This window comes from Propithecus coquereli, unplaced genomic scaffold (genome assembly GCF_000956105.1).
Source record: "Propithecus coquereli isolate 6110/MARCELLA unplaced genomic scaffold, Pcoq_1.0 Scaffold575, whole genome shotgun sequence".
Lineage (NCBI taxonomy): Eukaryota > Metazoa > Chordata > Mammalia > Primates > Indriidae > Propithecus > Propithecus coquereli.
Window position 1 is genome coordinate 997953 of NW_012151674.1, and position 10073 is coordinate 1008025.

General features: G+C 45.3%; 1 pseudogene across 1 annotated transcript in view; it reads left to right on the top strand.

The window, feature by feature from the left end:
• Positions 1-1258, top strand: part of LOC105821448 — a 3698-nt pseudogene extending 2440 nt beyond the window's left edge. The window contains exon 2 of the transcript XR_001138067.1: positions 339-1258. The product of XR_001138067.1 is annotated as a protein disulfide-isomerase A3-like (transcript). The remainder of the gene's footprint in view (positions 1-338) is intronic.
• Positions 1259-10073: the final 8815 nt, after the last annotated feature.

Here is a 10073-nt window from a genome sequence, read left to right on the forward strand (position 1 = left end):
CAGATTTGTGTGTATTGATTTTGTAGCCTGAGACTTTGCCGAATTCATTTATCAGTTCTAGGAGTCTCTTAGATGAGTCCTTGGGGTTTTCTAGGTATAATATCATATCATCATCAAAGAGTGAGAGTTTGATCTCATCTGTCCCCATTTGGACACCCTTAATACCCCTCTCTTGCCTAATTGCTGTGGCAAGAATTTAAAGCACTATGTTGAATAGAAGTGGAGATAGAGGACAGCCTTGTCTAGTTCTGTTTCTAAGTGGGAATGGTTTCAATTTTTCCCCATTCAATATGATATTGGCAGTGGGTTTGTCATAAATGGACTTGATAATTTTAAGGAAGATTTGATACAGGGCAAGGACTTACTAATTGCTTATACAATGTGGACTATGAAAAGAATACTAAAGGTCCCAACTACTGGAGAAGCAGAGTAATGATGGTGGCAGAGAAATTTCTGGGTGCCAGACACAAACTCACGTTTGCTGTAGCTAGCTGTGGAAGCTTCAGCCAGGAACTTTCTCATTTGGGCTCGGAAGGCACTGCTGGAGAGATTCCTGGTGTTGCTATCAGAACTGCTAAAGGATGAAGTTTGTCATGCAGGAGGAGTCCCCGCATGATGGCAAGGCTCCTGAGAGGTTCCTGCAGGATTACTCTGATGGCAACCTGAAGAGATACCTGAAATCTGAGCCTGTCCCAGAGAGCAGTGATGGGTCCTAAAGGTAGTAGTATCAGAAAATTTTGATGAAATAGTGAATAATGAAAATGAAGATGTGCTGATCAAATTTTATGCTCCTTGGCATGGTCACTGTAAGAATCTGGAGCCCAAGTATAAAGAACTGGGAGAGCAACTCAGCAAAGACCCAAGTATTGTTATAGCCCAGATGGATGCCATAGCCAGTGATGTGTCTTCTCCACATGAAGTCAGGTTTTCCTACCATCTACTTCTCTCCAGCCAACAAGAAGTTAAATCCAAAGAAATATGAGGGTAGCTGTGAATTGAGTGATTTTATTAGCTTTCTACAGTGAGAAGCTACAACCCCCCCCCCCCCAATAATTCAAGAAGAAAAACCTAAGAAGAAGAAGAAGGCACAGGAGGATCTCTAAAGCAGCAGCCAGACACACTTTGTAAAAGGACTCTTCCACCAGGGATGGGAAAACCATGGGGGAGGACTGAGACCCATATGGTATTATTACCTCTCAGGGCTGAGAGGGCACAATGAGTATAATCTGAATCCTATTAAAATGTTCTCTAAACTGTTTCTTAGCTGCACTATTTACGGAAATACCAAAACCAATTTACATGTGTGGATTTGGGAAAAATTACTTGTGTTGGGGGAAATGTGAGGGCGGGGGTAATTGAGCTGGGGGGTTATTTTCTAATTTTTTTTTGTACATTTGGAATAGTGATGATAAATGAGCCCCATTTAAACTGTCATTTTTCCATGGGATAAAGAATCAAACGTTCTCTAGACTATCACTGTCCAATAGAACTTTCTGCAGTGATGGAAAAATAAAAATAAAAAATAAAAATCATTTTTTCTTGGCACAAAGAGAAAAATAAAAAACACCCATAATCATATCACCCAACCATTGATAATATTTGTTACTGTTTTGGTATAAAAGCCTGCATACTTTCTGCAAATGTGAGAAGTGTGTGTATTTTATATACAAATGTTTTCCATAAAATGGGAATATCCTGCAGCATGTGATTTTCAATGAGGACTCTTCCCTGAGTGGCTCGGAGCCCAAGCACAGGCATGGCTGCAGGCCTTTCTTCTGAACCTCAACTTCCTCAGGGCAGTAGAGGCAACAGAGCCTTTCCAACTCCTGAACTCCAGAAACCTCTCTGTTATGGACTGAACTTTGTTTCTTCAAATTCATATGTTGAAGCCCTAACCCCCTCATGTAACTGTATTGGAGATGGGGCTTTACGGGAGGTAATTACAGCTAAAGGAGGTCATAATGGTAGACCCCTAATCCAACAGGACTGGTGTCCTTATAAGAAGAGGAAGAGAGACCAAGGTTGCCTCTTTCTCCACGTGTGCACAGAGGCTATGTGAGGACACAGAAGGGGCCACCTGCAAACCAGGAAGAGTGGCCTCACCAGAAACAACCCTGCCAACAGGGTTTGCAGGGTTGGTTTCGGACTTCTAACCCTCGAACTGTGAGAAAATGAATGTCTGTTGCTTAAACCACCCAGCCTGGTGTTTTGTTATGGCAGCCAAGCCAACTAATATCCCCAAGGCTCCCTCCCGGTGACCCCCTAGTGGAAGTGGCCAGGACGGTGAGGAGCACACACTCCTGCTTGCAGCTCGCACCCGCCCCCACCTGCAGGGCAGAGCTTCTCTCAGCACCACAGCTTGTCCATTGCCCTTGGCGAAAGCAGAGACCATGATGCCACAGGGAGTTTTTCTCTCATTGTCCTCAAGATGTTAGATTTAGTTTCCTCACGTTTTTCAGAAACAGAAAGGAGAGACGTGATTGAAGGGGAAAGATATTTCACTTCTGAGAGGATTTCAGTCCCATGGAGCAATCCAATCTCTCCTCCGAATCACCAGGCAGTGTCTTAGTCCACTCAGGCTGCCATAACAAAACACCATAAACTGGGTGGCTTATACACCAGACATTTATTTTCTCACATCCCTGCAGACTGGGAGCCCAAGATCAAGGTACAGGCTGATTTGACTCCTTGGTGAGGACTCACTTCCTGGCTTGCAGATGGCTGCCTTTTCACTGTGCCCAAACATGGCAGAGAGAGGGAGGGGGGGCATGTGGGGGAATGAGCACACACATGCTAGAGCTCCTGGTGTTTTATAAGGACAGTGATAGTCCCAACTCTTGTGATCTAATCACCTCCCAAAGTCTCCACCTCCAAATACCATCACATTGGGGGTTAGGGCTTCAACATATGAATTTTGGGAGGACACAGTTCAGTCCACAGCAAACAGTGACTCCAGGGGAGGGAAATGCGGGGAAAGATGTGTAAAAAGCTGATGGGGAGGGGTTGTCTTGGAGTACTTCTGCTCTTGTCCAAAATATGGCAGGAGAGGCTTGTGTACTGATGTCAGCTGGGAAACTGACTCAAAGAATCAAAGTCTGAGTCTTAGGCTCTAGTTTGCTTCTCGATCTAGGGACTATTTTTAACCCTCTTCTTCTCGTTTTCTGCCCTGCCCTCCTGCAGACCAGCCCTACCTCACACACAACTTGGAGAGTCTTGTCTGTAGTACAGCAAGGCTGGAAACAGACAGACCCTTCCTGTGTTGCCAAGGCGAGGATGCTGCAGGTGGGGCGAGTGTGGTTTGTGGGGAGGGAGCTCCGCTAGAGAGGCTTGAGGGCTCAGAACAGTGGTTTTAGCAGAGGAGAGAGACCCCCACCCTGCCTGAGGCCCTTCCATTAGAGCACAGCATCTGCTTGGCTGATCTGAACCTGATCTGACCGGTGCTACAAGAGGATACCATTTACACGGTTGCTTTGGACTCTTAAGATAACCAATATTTATTTATGTATTTATTTTAATTTCAGCATGTTACTGGGGTACGAATGTTTAGGTTACATATATTGCCTTTGCCCCACCCGAGTCAGAGTTTCAAGTGTGTCCATCACCCAGACGGTGCACACTGCACCCATTAGGTCTGTATATACCATCCCCTCCCTCGCATCTGCCTGACACCCGACGAATGTTATTACTATATCTGCACTTATGAGTTGATCAGTTAATACCAATTTGATGGTGAGTACATGTGGTGCTTGTTTTTCTATTCTTGGGATACTTCACTTAGAAGAACGGGTTCTAGCTCTATCCAGGATAATACAAGAGGTGCTGTATCATCCTTGTTTTTTGTGGCTGAGTAGTGGTTTACATATACCACATTTTATTAATCTACTCATGTACCGATGGGCACTTGGGCTATTTCCACATCTTTGCAATTGTGAATTGTGCTGCTATAAACATTCTAGTGCAGATGTCTTTTTTATAGAATGTCTTTTGTTCTTTTGGGTGGATCAAATGGTAGTTCTCCTTGTATCTCTTTGAGGTATCTCCATATTGCTTTCCACAGAGGTTGTACTAGTTTGCAGTCCCACCAGCAGTGTATGAGTGTTCCTATCTCTCCACATCCACACCAACATTAATCCTTTTGGGACTTTTTGATAACGGCCATTCTCACTGGAGATAAGTGATATCTCATTGTGGTTTTGATTTGCATTTCCCTGCTAATTAGAGATGTTGAGCATTTTTTCATGTGTTTGTTATCCATTAGTCTATCTTCTTTTGAAAAGTTTCTGTTCATGTCCTTTGCCCACTTTTGGATAGGGTTGTTTGATTTTTTTCTTGCTGATTTTCCTGAGTTCTATATAGATTCTAGTTATCAGCCCTTTATTGGATTACACAGGTGCAATTTGGGAAGTGATGAAGTACCTCTGGCCTGGGCCATCTGTTTATCCTTCTGTTAGCAGAGGCCTCCATTTCTACCTTGTCCTTTGGCTCTAGGCTGAGGCAGTGGCTGCTCCAGGTAGAACTCCTGAGAGATGAAAGAGTGTGAGATGAGATGCAGCATTCCTGGAGTGAGGATTGCCTAGCGGACGAGGCAGGGCAGGGTTTCCCTGTGATGTGAGGGGGAAGGCACGTCACCATGTTGCGGTGTATTTGCTTATGTTGGGGAGGGTGGGGCTGTCCAGGAGAATACAAGGATCCAGGAGGAGAAGCTGGGGGGAGAATCACTACATTCAGTCTTCATCTTCTTTCCAGTCCCAATTTTGCCTGGGACTTGTCATGGTGAGGGACACAAAGTTAACACTGACAAGACCAGTCAGAATATGGCTCACACACATTGAGCACTGAAATAGGCCTCATCTTACGTATCTTGACCAAACCCCAGCAGGCGAGTTGTGTTGTTGTCCTCATTTGCCAAGTGGGGAAACGGGTGCTTCCAGTGAGGATAAGTAACTTTTCCAGGGCCACCCGCCATAGGGCTGGAGTCAGGATTTGAGCCCAGACTCAACTAGTTGCAGAGCTTATGACCTTATCCACCACACTCCATTCTGGTCCTTGCCTGAACTGCAGGTCTGGTAGGGATGGAGGAGGCCTGGAAGCTTGGGGGATTCTCCTCAAGGACAGACTGCAAGTCCCCAGTCAGGGGACCTGGGGGAGGAGGAGGTCCTTGAATGGGAGAGTTGTTTCCCACGACCTCTAAGGTTCCTGCCAGCTCTGAAAGCTTGGAGGCCACGATCATCTCTCTGCATTACAACGATCAAGGCTTCCTCTGGCCTAGCTTGTGGACGTGCCGACTTTCTCTTCTTGGATAGCTGGAAGCTCCACAGCTTGGCATCCGAAGCCCAGCATCACCCAGTGCTCCTGGACCATCTCAACGTATCTCCACCCCCAGACGAGGCAGCAGCATGTGGTGTTGGTGCTCGGGAGCTCTGGAGTGTGGGTGAGGGTGGGAGAAGTGAGACTGCTCAGAAGTTGGGGCGCTATGCCGGGGTGGAGGTGATGAAGAATGAGCATGACCTGAGGCATTGTGGGGCACTTATAAGATTTTGTAAGCAATGAGGTGTAGGGGAGGGAAGGGGGAGGAGGAATAGACAATTCACCTTTTTATACCAAGAATAAAATGGAATAGAAGAAAATGAATAAAAAATCTTAGCTTTCATTATTTTGGGGATTGAGATGGGATAATATGCCAGGCCCTTTTGTCATTGAACACTCCCAACTATTTCATTGCAGATGAGACTACTGAAGCCTAAGGCAGGCTAAATAGGGGAGGTGGCAGAAAGAAAGTGGCATTTGGGAGGTGAAGTTTTCATTGGAGGAGATTAGGATGAATCAACATTTGGGAATGACTTCAATGAAAGAGAAGAGAAGCCCCATACGTGTGGGAACTTCTCTTTAAGGGCTATGGATCTGACTTCTCCTCTTTGTGCCTCTCCCTGGGGCTGGGGCTGGCAGCTCCAACCAGGAGAGTGTGACGAGGAGAGCGAGCCTCACGAAGGAGGCAGTGGTCAACCAGGATAGATGCTGCGGTGGGGTCTGGAAACATGGACAGGGAGGTCGCCACTGGCCATGGTAGCAGAGAGTCATGAGTGAGCCTGGCTGAAGGGGTTCCAGTGGAGCAGAGAGCAGCAACTGGATGGAGTGGGCTGAGCACAGACTGGAGTGAGAGGGTGGGAGGGCCGCTGGGAGTGCGGAGAGCCTCTTAGTGGGTTCTGCTGTGTGTAAGGTGGAGAGAGAAATGGGGCGGCCATAGTGGGGGGAGAGTCAGCGTAGGTTTCCTCTACCTCCACAGTCACTGTCCGCTGCACTGCCGTCACCGACATACCATTGAATCTTACCGCCATTGGCAGGGAGCGTGCAGAAAAGCTCTGCAAAGAGATTGCGGAAAAGGCATGAGAGGGAAGAGCAGGAGCCAAACTATCCGTGTGTGGATAAGGCACAAGGAGCCCCTGAGAGGCAGAAACCTGGTAAGTTCCATATGGGCGGATGGGCCTGAGGCCAAGTGAGAGGACAGGTGTTAGGGAGGGGGTGTCAGGCCCAGAAGAACTGTGCATTGCAGCACAACCCCGAGGAGACAAGGGCCCAGGCCTTGGGCTACGAGCACTGGAGCGTGTCCCTCACTAGACAGGTGTCCAGCATGTCTGGGCAAGCACATGTCTTCCTTGCATCCGATAGCAATCTCAAGGGAACCAGCAGAGACGATGGGGCACCTTTTATCCACTGGGCCAAAGGGGCTGGTTCAGTGCACAGAATTCCTAGGCCTGGGAGGTGGGGAAGCACCCACAGGCCTGTGTCTAAAAGGAAGCTTCTATCGGTGGCCTGGGAGTAATTCCAGCTGGAGCCCCCAGCGTCCTCCCATCCCATACTATTGCAGCCTTTCCAAGCCTTGGGGCCTTGTTCCAGCCACCCCTGCCCTCTACTTCCTGATGTCCTCACACGAGACACAAGTTCCTGCTGCTACTGCTGGTGCTGGGCACCTTTCCTGGTTTTTTCCTCACCAGCAGCTGAGACCCTAGGCTGGGCTGGGGCAAGGGCCGAAGGGCCAGGGGTTCGAGGAAGGCTGAGGATCAGATTCTCGGCTGATGTGATCAGCAGTGAGGGAAGTCACAGGGCTGTGACTGCCCAGGCCCTGGCCCTGACCCTCCAGCAGCTGCCCCCAAGCTGGGCAGGGGTTTAGGATCTGCTCTAGGCCTCCCTGTGGGAGAATTACTGGCTAGAGGCACGATGGAGATGGGGCTCCTTATGCTTTAGGGGTAGTGGGGCTGCAGCAAGGGGTGTGGGCAGTGGTTGTTCCATTATTTTCATGTAACAGGGCTTAGGGGCGGACTTCTGTTTGGAAAGGGGGGACCAAAAGACTTGTCTTGAAGCTGCATTTCAACGGCAAAAACGTTCATTATACTTTGCAAGTTTATCATTCCTGCACTGAGATAGGTAAGTCTTGGTGATCGGAGAGTCAAAAGCCTGTCTCCTAGCGCCAGAGACAGCCTTGGTTCCCCTGTTCAGTGCCTGGGTGTCCTTGTGAATTTTCATGCACTCAGGGATCTGGGTTCGCAGGCAGTCTGAGCTCATCTACTGTTTCCATTCCCTTCTCACTTGTCTTCGTGCTTTCATCTCTCCTGCTGTAAGTATCCTACTGAAGCCTGGGGCATTTGAATCTCTTAAAATCCTGTCCAGGGTTATTCATACTTAATGGAGGTGGAGAGAACCCGTGTAGAAGCACCTCCCACCCCAAACATTCAAGTCCCAGTGGGAGCAATGTAATGGAGAAATTTCAGGCACAGTAGTATATAGTGGGAGATTCTTCAGGCTCATGCTGAGGTTTCTGGAATCCCTGCCTGACTCTGACCTAACCAAGATGGGTCCTACTCCACCCAGTCAAGGGCTGGGCTTCAATGTGTGCCCTCTCAGTCTCAATCATGGTGTGCATGGTCTGCCGAAAATTTAACAGTGGCCAGTGTCAGGAAGATCAAGGGATCTGACTGCAAATTCTTTCACAGAATACTGGGTTAGTACTCTTTTTCTGCCCATACCTTGGGAATTCAAAGGTTTGAGATACTATCTAGTCCCATTTCTTCCAACATGTACCTCCAACACGTCCTCCAGCGTGCAATATCCTCCTACCCGGTCAAAGAATTTCTTTTCACTTTAGGGCAATTTTCCTCTCCTTAGCCACTGGCTCCTTCCCAGTTCCTACAAACACCCTCAGTTCTTCCCTTTTCTACCTCTTTGCTTCTTTTCCATCAACTAAAGAAGCATCTATACTCCTTGATTTGCATTTTTCATCTCTCACTTGTTTTAGCTCCTTGCTGACCTGGCTGCCTGTTTTTTATATTTCAATTTTTAATTATTATGGGTACATAATACTTACATATCTTATATAACTCTAGATATATAGTTATATATATATATATATATAGATAGATAGATAGATATAGATCAACACTTACGTGCACATATGGGAGAAAAACTAAACACAGTTCAGGCAGGTGGGGTGGGGGAGGGGATGAGTAAATTCACACCTAGCGAGTATAATGCACACTGTCTGGGTGAAGGGCACACTTACACTTTGACTCAAACTATACAAAAACAAACCATGTAACCAAAATGTGTGTACCCCCATAATATTCTGAAATAAAAAAGACTTGCTTTGTGGCCTAACATATGGTCTATCCCTGAGACTGATCCACGAGCTGAGAAAAAGAATGTGTATTTTGCCATTGTTGCATGAAACATTCTGTAAATATCTATTAGGTCCCTTTAGTTTACAGTGAGGATTAAGTCCCATGTTTCTTTGTTGACTTTCTGTCTAGATGATGTGTTCAATGCTGAAAGTGGAGTGTTGAGGTCTCCAACAATTATTGTATTGGGTTCTATTTCTCTCTTTAGCTCTGATAATATTTGCTTTATATATCTGAGTGCTCCAGTGCTGGGCACATATATATTTTGAATTGTTATATCCTCTTGCTGATTGATCCTTTTATCATTATATAATGACCTTCTTTGTCTCTTTTTACAGTTTTTATCCTGGAATCTATTTTATCAGATAGAAGTATTGCTACTCTTTCTCTTTTGTGGTTTCCATTTTCATGGAATATCTTTTTTCATCCCTTTATTTTCAGTGTATGTGTCTTTATAGGTAAGATGTGTTTCTTGTAGACAACATATAATATAGGCTGTTGTTTTATTTTTAATCCATTCAGCCACTGTGTCTTTTGATTGGAGAGTTTATTCCATTCACATTCAATGCTATTATTGATGGGTAAGGGCTTACTGCTACTGCCATGTTGTTAATTGATTTCTGGTTGTTTTGTGGTCCTCTCTTTCTTTCTTCCTGCCTGTCTTCCTTTGTTAAAAGTGATTTTCTTTGGTAGTGTGTTTTAATCTCTTGATTATTACTTTTTGTGTATCTGTTGTAGGTTTCTTGATTTGATGGTACCATGAAGCTTGCAAAAAAATTTTTATAACCAATTACTTTAAACATGACAACCTTGATTACAAACAAATAGTCAAGCAAAGAGAAATCTAACAGAAATTCTACAATTTAACTCCATCACACAGACTTTTTAACTTTTTGTTGTTTCCATTCATATCTTTTTATACTATCTATCTTTCAAAAAGTTGTAGCTATTTTTGATAAGTTTGTCTTTTAGTCTTCCTACTCAAGACATAAATGACTTATACACTGCAATTATAGCAATAGAGTATTTTGTATTTGTGTCCTTTCTGTTACCAGTTAGTTGTATACCTTCGAATGATTTCTTATCATTCATTAACATCCTTTTCTTTCAGATTGAAGGCTTTCCTCTTAGCATTTCTTATAGAACAGATCTGGTGTTGATGAAATTCCTCAGATTTTGTTTGTCTGGGAAAGTCTTTATTTCTCCTTCACATTTGAAGGATATTTTTGCAAGATACAACATTCTAAGTTAAAGGTTTTCTTTCCTTCAGCACTTTCAATATGTCATGCCCCTCTCTTCCAGCCTGTAAGTTTTCCACTGAGAAGTCTGCTGCCAGATGTATTGGAGTTCCTTATGTGTTATTTTTTTCTTTGTTCTTGCTTCCCTTAGGACCTTTTCTTTATA